The sequence below is a fragment of the Myotis brandtii genome, unplaced genomic scaffold, assembly GCF_000412655.1.
Source record: "Myotis brandtii unplaced genomic scaffold, ASM41265v1 scaffold320, whole genome shotgun sequence".
NCBI lineage: Eukaryota > Metazoa > Chordata > Mammalia > Chiroptera > Vespertilionidae > Myotis > Myotis brandtii.
Genome location: NW_005362270.1, coordinates 2451731 through 2461470, shown reverse-complemented (window position 1 = coordinate 2461470; position 9740 = coordinate 2451731). Strand labels below are relative to the sequence as shown.

The 9740-nt window shown below is 39.5% G+C and overlaps 1 pseudogene; it reads left to right on the top strand.

Annotated features, from left to right (window-relative positions):
- LOC102243189 overlaps positions 1–9740 on the top strand; it is a 42659-nt pseudogene that overhangs the window by 23156 nt on the left and 9763 nt on the right.

The following is a 9740-nucleotide window of genomic DNA, read 5'->3' as shown; positions in this document are numbered from 1 at the left end:
GATCAGGGTGTTGGGGTGCCTTCCCCTGTCACGAACAGAGTAGGGCGGATAGGGAGGTTGTGGCCCCGCCCCCTGTCACACACAGAGCCGCAGGGCGATCAGGGGGTTTGGGCGCTGCCCCCTGTCATGCTGATCCCGGTGCCGGGAGCCTCGCTGCTCCGCTGATCCCGGTGCTGGGAGGCATATTACCCTTTTACTATATAGGATAGAGGCCTGGTGCATGGGTAGGGGCTGGCTGGTTTGCCCTGAAGGGTGTCCTGGATCAGGGTGGGGGTCCCCACTGGGGTGCCTGGCCAGTCTGGGTGAGGGGCTGAGGGCTGTTTTCCGGCTGGCGAGTGACTAAAGCTTCCAACCGCTCCTTGTTTTCTTCTCTTTTTTTTTTTTTTTTTTTGGGCCAGCTTTAGCTCTGGGGCCTCGCTGCTGAAAACATAGATACAATGTTGCGGTCCGAGCCCGGCTGAATGGAAGCCCTTTTCTGGGGTTTTGTTTAGCTTCTTATTTGCAACATAGTATATAGTTGCTTAGAGTTGCAACTGAGAGGCCGGCAAGTGAGGCGGTGAACGTTGGAGTCTGCAGCAAGCAAGCCTCCCTGCTCGCTTCAGTGCCTGGCTGCCGGCTGCCATCTTGGCTGACAGTTAATTTGCATATACTCACTGATTAGCCAATGAAAAGGGTAGCGGTCGTACGCCAATTACCATGTTTCTCTTTTATTAGTGTAGATGGGGATGGGACTTTTGTCTGGAAAGACAGAGAGAACGCAGATAGAGAGAGACAAGAATCATTTCTCCTCCATGAGAAAGCTGCAGTTTGTACAGTGGTGATCTATTTGGGAGTGCAGATCTGATTCTGCTGTTCACAGTGCTTAATGTCTCCAAGAATTTTCAGCCATTTCCTCTTACAGAGGCCCTGTTTTGACAGCATATGCTGAATGGGGCCCCAGGATAAGAATCAATCCCAGCTGTCTTTTTATGTGATCACAAGATAATTGTTAAAGCCCAAATATTTTCCTTGATTGAGTGTTATGGCAATTGAGCTCATTTTTCAGTAAATGAAAATGCATGACTATATATTTACCCCTAAACCTTTAAAAGGGAAGCAGAACGCCATATTTCTCAATAAAAGCAGGCTTGGCTTGCCTAGATTATAGATCAAATTAAGTGGGGGCCATGAGGCAAATGAGCCCAGATTTGGGACAACAAATTGTCAATAGATTTGGTTCCATTAGACTTAGGAACAAACTACACTAAAATAATGGGATTTGGTTCCATGTGAGAACAAAATTATGGAGCTAAAAAAAAAAAAAACCTCCTTCCCATTACAATCAACTACTAAAGAATTCTGCAAGGGAAATACACTCCAATGAATTAGTTATATAACTGTTACTCTTTCGTTAAAATGATTTAATAGTTCTACAAATGTCGTGGCATTAGCATTTTATGCAAAGCTATAAAACAGTAGCAAGTGAAAAAAATCAACTGCCTTTAAAAGTCAGCACTTTTGGACTCTGTTTATGACACTACGCGGTCACTCTGTGATATGAAATGGTAACATCACTACGATAAGTACTGTTTGCTCACCAGTTTTATTTCAGGCAGGAGGCCATTAAAGGAATGAGGCTGCCGAATTCATCTTCCATTTGGATGGGCTTCAGCAATGCGTGTACACTGGCTAACTCATCCTAAGATTTCTCTAAGAGAAGAGAGGCTTTTTGGAGTACGTAGATCCTTAAGAAACTACTTAATTATATATTTTTATAATGTTTAAACTCCCCTGTCAGGAATATCTAACTGAATATCTAAATATAATAAATAAATTTCTATGGAAATATCTAGAAACATTTACAGGCAGGTAACAGACAGATATGTCACGGCAAAAGCTTAACAAATGACATCCAGAAAGACAAAGGTAGCATAGTCTATCCTCAGTTCATTGAATCTCTAAATAAATATTAGGCATTTTCCATCCTCAACAGAGTACGTGGATGATGTTCACATTTTCCATTTGTTGTTGTTTCCAATACTATTCCTTATACAAAATTTTGATTAGAATTAGCAACACATTTAGGTAGGAGAGTAACCCACAGGATTCCACAAGGTTTAAATTATTAATTGGACATTAGCCAATTGTTCAAGTTTAATGGTAACAAGTGCCTAGTGATATACTTAGCATTCAGATTAAAAATAAAGGGTCGTATTTCATAATTTTGAGTGTAAATGGATAAAATTTAAATAACTAATTCAGTAATCATGGTCCTTTGGGAGCTGATACCACATAAGAGATTGGTTAGCAAAAACAAATGAGAAATAAAATAAGTCTCTTTTCTGTTATTGGCCTTATTTGCATGTTACCTAGGCTATTCTCTTACTCATATGTCCAGTGACATGTTACAAAGGAAGCAGTATGCAGTAGTGGGAGAACACTGAATCTGGAATAAGATCTGGATTAAAAATCTGGCTTGACCTTGGGAGATTACATAGTTCATCTCTAAAACTATGAGACTGAATTGGAAGATATCTAAATAATGGACTGGATGGTGTGGGCAAGAAGACCTTGTCACTACACAACAATGACAGACTTCTAGTGGCTTGTCCAACAATTGCCAAGACCGTCAGAATATATAGGACAGTTTGGTGTGGCCCCTTAATATCTATTAAATTGAATTAATATGGAAGTTTTGTTACAATGGATTGTAAGAGTGCTTTTCTGGACCCACTCCAATAATGAGCTAATTTCATTTATCTTAAATTTCTAGGTGGTATGTTAGTCTTATCACTTTTAAAATTCTATATTCTAACTATAATTAACTCTGACCAATATCTCTATTCCTTTATTATTAAAATCTCCTCAATTTTAAAGGCAGGCAAACTGAAGCAGGAAATTAAGATGCAGTGAGTGTCAGTCAGAACCTAGAGTATTCATGAGACTGTGTCCTAACTCTGGGTTCTAACTCTGTGGGGCCTTCCATTATTACCAGATGCTTTGATTGGAAGTTCCATCATATTGAATCTTTCCCGTTGTTAATGAAGATTTAATTTTGCTGCCTACATCAAAAATGCAAGTACTGAGTAGGCCGGTAGTAAATGTCTAAATGTCTATTGCAGACTTTGGGATTTTTAGGATTCAGAATGTAGTTGATAACAATCCCTGACCTCAAAATGTTTGCAGTCTGATTAGAGAGGTGAATATAAAAATGAAAAGTCAGCAAAGTGTGTGCAATAGTTCTCAAAATACAGTTTATAAGAATCACTTGGAAAGCATGTTGAGGATGCAGATTCCCAGGCTCCACATCTAGACTCAAGGATTCCACGACAGCAGATCTGGGGTGGTTTCGGCAATCTGCATTTTTTAACAGCACCCACATAGGTGACTCTAACTAATGCACTGGGCCAGAAGGACACACCGAGAAACACCAGTGAACAGGAGCTCAGGCTTGGGAGTCCTATAGTCTGGGTTTGACTCCTAGCCCCACCACTATCCAGCTCTGCGGCCATGATTCAGTTACTAAAGTCCACTGGGCTTTAATGTTCTCATCTATAAAATGAAGATAATAATAGTGCCTGTGTGTTAGGTGGTTGTAACACTGGAACCCACTAAGCACTTAATCGAAGTTGTTCTTGTTTTTGTTATCATTAATATTATTATAACACTAGAAACTGACAAAGTGCTAATTGGTCTGGCATTATTCCCAGAATTCAATGAATAAAAGGAAGTTCTGGATAAGGGTATGGAAGCTTTAAGAAGGAAGAAGTTGGACTAAACCCTAAAAATCAATGAAAGATTGTATTATCAGAGTAAATAAATTCTGGGTGAAAAAGACATACTGATAAAATTATTAAGGAAGGTGAGAACAAGCCGTGTGAGAACCAGTAAGGGAAGCAGCCCTGAAGTGGAGGATTGAGAGGGGGAGAAGTGGGAAATAAGTAGCCAGAAGACAGGAGGCTCACAAAGCCTGAAGTCCCCCCATCTTATTATCTGAAACACCTGTTTTAAGAGGCAGATATGTTGAGATAGGCCCCCACATTAAGAAAAAGAATACAAAAAGATCAATTTGTAGTAACTTATTATTACAAAAATAATATTTTCTTTACAAAATAATTTATCATACAGAACCTTAATTCATTGGATATGATAATAGGTATAAGACACAATTCAACTTACTAAAGATAAATAGTTCAACCTTCTAATCCTCAACCAATGGTTGTTGGCACCAATTCAGCACCAACAAGAATCCTCAACTTATGGTGTGGTGAAGAAGGAAACTTTATTCAGTGCAAAGACTGTGAAAACAGCTTAGCTATGGAGGTGGCCCTGGGCTAGGTGGCCTTGAGGCCGGGCCCTGCTCCATGCTGGTCTGCTTGGCACTGTGCTGGCCTGGGCTGGTCTGTTCCATTATGCACTGGCAAGACATCTTTGGTGTTTCAGCTCAGTCAGGAAAACAGTCTTAAATTTTCAGTGGAAAGGGAAAGTGTGCTCCCCAAGCCAGCGGGGAGCTGGTTTATATAGAAAAAAGTCCCTACCCCTGACTCCTGATTGGTCTGTCCTCATGCAAATGAGGACTCCAAATATACAGTGCGATTGCTTAAAGAGGCACTGTCTTGATTGGTCAGAATGGAGTTACTCTGATTGGTTGAAGTTGTGTAGTTCCAATTAGATGGGGAAAGCCTCAGTTCTCTTAGTTAAAATAGGATTCCAGGAACTCCTTTATAAGGGCTGGCTCAGAAGGCAGGAACACAGTACAGGCAGGCAGTTCAGTACAGATTCTTCTGTGCAGTACAGTTTACATGAGATGCCCCTATATAGAAATGACTGCTGGGTTCTGCTTTTTAAATTTGAACCCAATTAGCCACCAGAAGCACTTCATAGTAGGTATCTTCTTCCTCAGGGTACACACAATAAAGGACTATAGGCTTTTTTGAAATCAAAGGACTATTTTATTTATTTCAGAAACCACAGATTCTAGCACAGGCCAGGAAGATAATGACAGCTCTGAAGATAAAAACATATTGTTGCTCAACCAAATAGTTATATATAGTTATGCTATCAAATGGGATATCCATGAAAAAAGTTTCTTCCCTTTGGAGAGCTGCCACATCCATTTATTGTTCATATTCCCAAGTGAGGCTATTGCTTTGAAAATGCAGCCAAATTCATTGCTCATTTACACTGATTGTCCATAACTGTGTAAGCAGCAATAAATTAAGTATTGTACATGTCAATAGTCAAGCTGCATAATTCAACTGAAAATACACAACTCTCATTTGACTTCCTAGGTATCTGAAAAACTTCATTAAATTCGTAATTTAGTGGATTATGAGAAAAACACAGTGCACTGAAACACTAAAAGCCTGTCTTGTTTCTCTTTTCAGGCCTCTGTTTACACGGAACCTTAGACGTTTACTTACAGTTGCACTTTGATCCTCCATGAAACAACTCTAAACCCCCAGAATGGAAGTATCCCCAAACCAAGGATTCCTATTGCCCATAAGTATCTTTTCTGATTTAAGATATTTTCAACCTCTCTTACTTTATCTCAGGAAAAAAAATGTTAAAAGAGCATATGGGATAGTTATTATTTCTTTCTTTGACTCCTCAAATGATGTCTTGAAAATTACGTCATGATTATAAGACACTCAAAACATATGGCCAGAGTTCACGAGGGTGTGCACACTTCACTTTCATAGAGGTCATCCATGCCCCACAGACAGGGAAGCTGCGCTTATCACCTCTAAGGCACAAACTAAACGTAGATCATGGGACTCTGTCACTGAGGAATCAGTAATCTAGGCAAGGGGAGGGGTCCATGTTGGTTATTAATATATTCATTATAGTAGAAAAGACTTGCCTTAAAAAGAACCACAGCAGAAAAATGGGAATTTATCTGAAGTGATACTTTTATATTACTAAGCCCATGAAGTAATTACTATAATGAATATATTGCAATAATACAATTTGTAAGGTTTGATGAATTAGAAAATATGTCTGTTCCCACTACCATTCATTTCCTGTTTTTTTGTGAACTGGGAATACAATGACCAAGTTAAGCTTCACTTCACTAATCTGATTCCGGTTAATGCCCCAAGGGGAGCTATCAGCATGTCTCTTCCAATTGCCTCCTAGGGAACAAGAGAGAAATATGTGGCCTATTAAAAACAAAGGACACATTCACTTCTCTGCTGGCCTGGTGGAGACCCTATGAAGCATTCAGCTCCTTGATTACTTTCTATCAGTGTGTTCACAGCCAATCAAGCCATAGCAGGAGACAATTAAATCCACTGAAACAAAGCAGCGTTTATGGCCACACCTGCCTAATGTCCGCCAGTTTATTTTCTGCACATGTAATTAAGAGCCTTCTATGCCAATAACTCAAACTTCCAGCAACATAGATTTGGGTGGTAAGAGCTTTGGTTCTTGCCTTGGAGTGATCTAGCCTGGGTATGTGTTCCAGCTGATACACTTGGTAGCTGTGTGACCTTCAACACATTATTTAATCTCTCTGAACCTCATTTCTCTATCTATAAACAATATTATCTCATGAAAATATTGATATAAATAATCTAATACTCAGCATGTAATCAACCAAGAATTAGTTCTTTAATGAGCATTGCTCAAAACTATGTTAAAATAACTATGACTTTGACCATATGGGACTTAAATAATGGAAATAGACAATGATGGGCTCAGAATTGTTGGATTTTAGTTACACACAAATTAATTTGTCATGTAAGTTCAAATAATTGCAACAAATTGATTCTCATCAAATATAAATATGCCCTTATAAAGATATACTGCCCTGACATGAGGTATCTAAAATAATCAATCTCATAGAAGTAGAATTGTGGTTGTCAGGGGCTGAGAGGAGGGGAAAATTGAGATATTCAATGGGTATAAAGTTTCAGTTATGCAAGATAAGTTCTAGAGATCTGCTTTACAATATCATGCCTATAGTTAACAATACAGTGTCAATACACTTTTTAAAAATGTTTAAGAGGCCAGACAACATGTTAAATGTTCTTAGCACCCAAAAAGTTGCGACAACATAAAGGGAGGCATTCTTTTTTTTATTATTATTGATTTCAGAGAAAAATGGAGAGGGAGAAAAAGATAGAAACATCAATGATGAGAGAGAATCATTAATCAGTTGCCGCCTGCACACCCCCTCCTGGGGATTGAGCCTGCAACCATGGCATATGCCCTGACCAGAATCAAACCATGACCTCCTGATTTGTAGGTTGATGCTCAACCACTGAGCCACGCCAGGCAGGCATAAGGGAGGCATTCTTCAAACCATCTTGGAATAAGAAATCGAAGCTTTTTTGAATGTACAAAATCTAGAAGACGTGGGCATCATCTTCAATAAAAAGCAAGAAATCTGAGAATGCACTAAGATCTGCATTGATCATCCAGAACTGGCACCAAGGTTACAGCACTCGGCTGAAGATAAGACAACACTATGCACTCACCATCTTCCAGTCCATCAAATATGCCAGTGAACAAGGCCAACTGCAGCTCTCCAACTTCTTTTCCTTCATGTTGGAAAACTACACAATAAAAGTGAGAAAGATTCAGAATTAGTAAGTCTGCTGTTTAGTTACACCAGGAAAACAAGGACAGACAGGACTACGTGGGGCTGATAGGTGTCCCAGACTCCTATAGTGGCCCTTGGCTGTAATTTCTACTCACATCTACTGATACTGATTTACTTATTGAGTCCTTCAAGGAACAAAGATTCTTCATGCTTATTATGTCTTAGAAATGCTATTGGAAACCAAGAAAGTCCTAAAACAAATGCTGAATTTTACTCACATCAAACATATCCCTCCAGAATGCAGATTGGTACCACCACTATGGAAAACAGTGTGGCGGTTCCTCAAAAAATAAATAATGGAATTGCTTTATGACCCAGCAATTCCACTTCCGAAAATAAAAGCAAAGAAACCTGAAACACTAATTCAAAAGGATATTTGCACCCCTCTGTTCATTGCAGCATTATTTACAATAGCAAAAATATGGAAGCAACCCAAGTGCCCATCAATAAATGAGTAGATAAAAATAGCTGTGGTACCTATACACAGTGGACTACTACTCAGCTGTATAAAGGAATGAAATCTTACCTTTTGGGACAGCATTGACGAACCTAGAGGGTATTATGCTAAGTGAAATAAGACAGAGAAAGGCAAATACCATGTGATTTCACTTACATGTGGAATCTAATGAACAAAATAAAAAACACACTAGAATCAGACTCCTAGATACAGAGAAATACTAAAAGTTGTCAGAGGGAGGTGGGTTAGGGGCCTGGGTGAAAAAGGTGAAGGGATTAAGCATTACAAATTGGTAGTTACAGAATAGCCACAGAGATGGAGATTACAGCATAGGGATTATAGTCAATAAGATTGTGATAAATATGAATGGGGCCTGGTGGGTTACCTGAAGCAGCAGGGGCGACCTCTCTGTCAAGCATATTATTTTCTAACCTCTTTGCTATACATCTGAAACTAATAGAGTATAACACTGAATATAAACTATAATTGAAAAAAAATAATTAAAAAATAAAAACTTGCCCCTCTAAACAGTTAGCAATTTGTGATGATCTACATGGGAAACTAGATTATCTCTGTTTCATCTTCTACAAGAATAGTTTCCCCTCAGGGAAGAATCCATATGTTTTTAATGGTGATTTTTTAGATGGAGGAAAAACTTCGTAGAAATCCTAATGATCCTGTTTGTGACTTTTCTTGTCTATCCTGGTGACCTGGAGTTGAACAGAGGGAACCATCAAGACTTTTTGACAAATATGAGATTCAGCTTCACAAAAGAAGTCGTACATAAATATAAGCTACATGGGGGGTGGGGGTGTTATAAATCTTGGAAGAAGTCTATGCCTGGTTCCCAATTCATACAATCATTGACAATGAAGTCTTGGTCACACATGATTGGGTATCAAACTCCAAAGATTTGAATTTACTTCACCATCTAGAAATAAAATGAAATATGTGCTGATGTCACTAATTCCAATAGATGGAGACCAGGATACTGACCTGAAGAGAAATAAAGTAGATATACCTCAGGGAGTCAGAACAGATGGATCCCTTTCTGAACCGTTAACAAAGCACGAGTGGCGGGAACAGGTTTTCAGTATTGTGTGGCGTGATCCCAGAGGCAGAAGAGGCTGCATCCAAACACATGCTGAGAAGGGGGGCTGCTATTTTGGACCAGATATTGCCTCCCAATACTTATTGTATTTCTCAATAAATGCCAGTGGAAGATGTTCATTAGGTTTCATGAACATAAGTCTGAAGGGTATGGAATTTGACATGATGAGAAGGTTATTAGTGTATTTTCTGCTTCTAATTATTATGAAGGCAGCAGCGATCGAGGAGCTTACATCAGGCTGGGTTTTGGTCTGATCCTTCGAGTTTTCCAGTACTATGTAAATAAGGCAATGTGCTTAAGATCTCTTTATCAAAAGGTGAATGTAAAAAAAAAAATTGGTGCTCCGTTCAAAACCAGACCAGTAATCCAGAGACCTAGGTAAAAAGAGGCATTCAAGGTGATATATCTAAGAAGGCAGGCAGCAGACAGAGATGATTAGAGCAAGTTAAAGGGGTGGAAGGGCCGAAACCGGTTTGGCTCAGTGGATGGAGCGTCGGCCTGCGGACTGAAGGGTCCCGGGTTCGATTCCGGTCAGGGGCATGTACCTGGGTTGCGGGCACATCCCCAGTGGGGGATGTGCAGGAGGC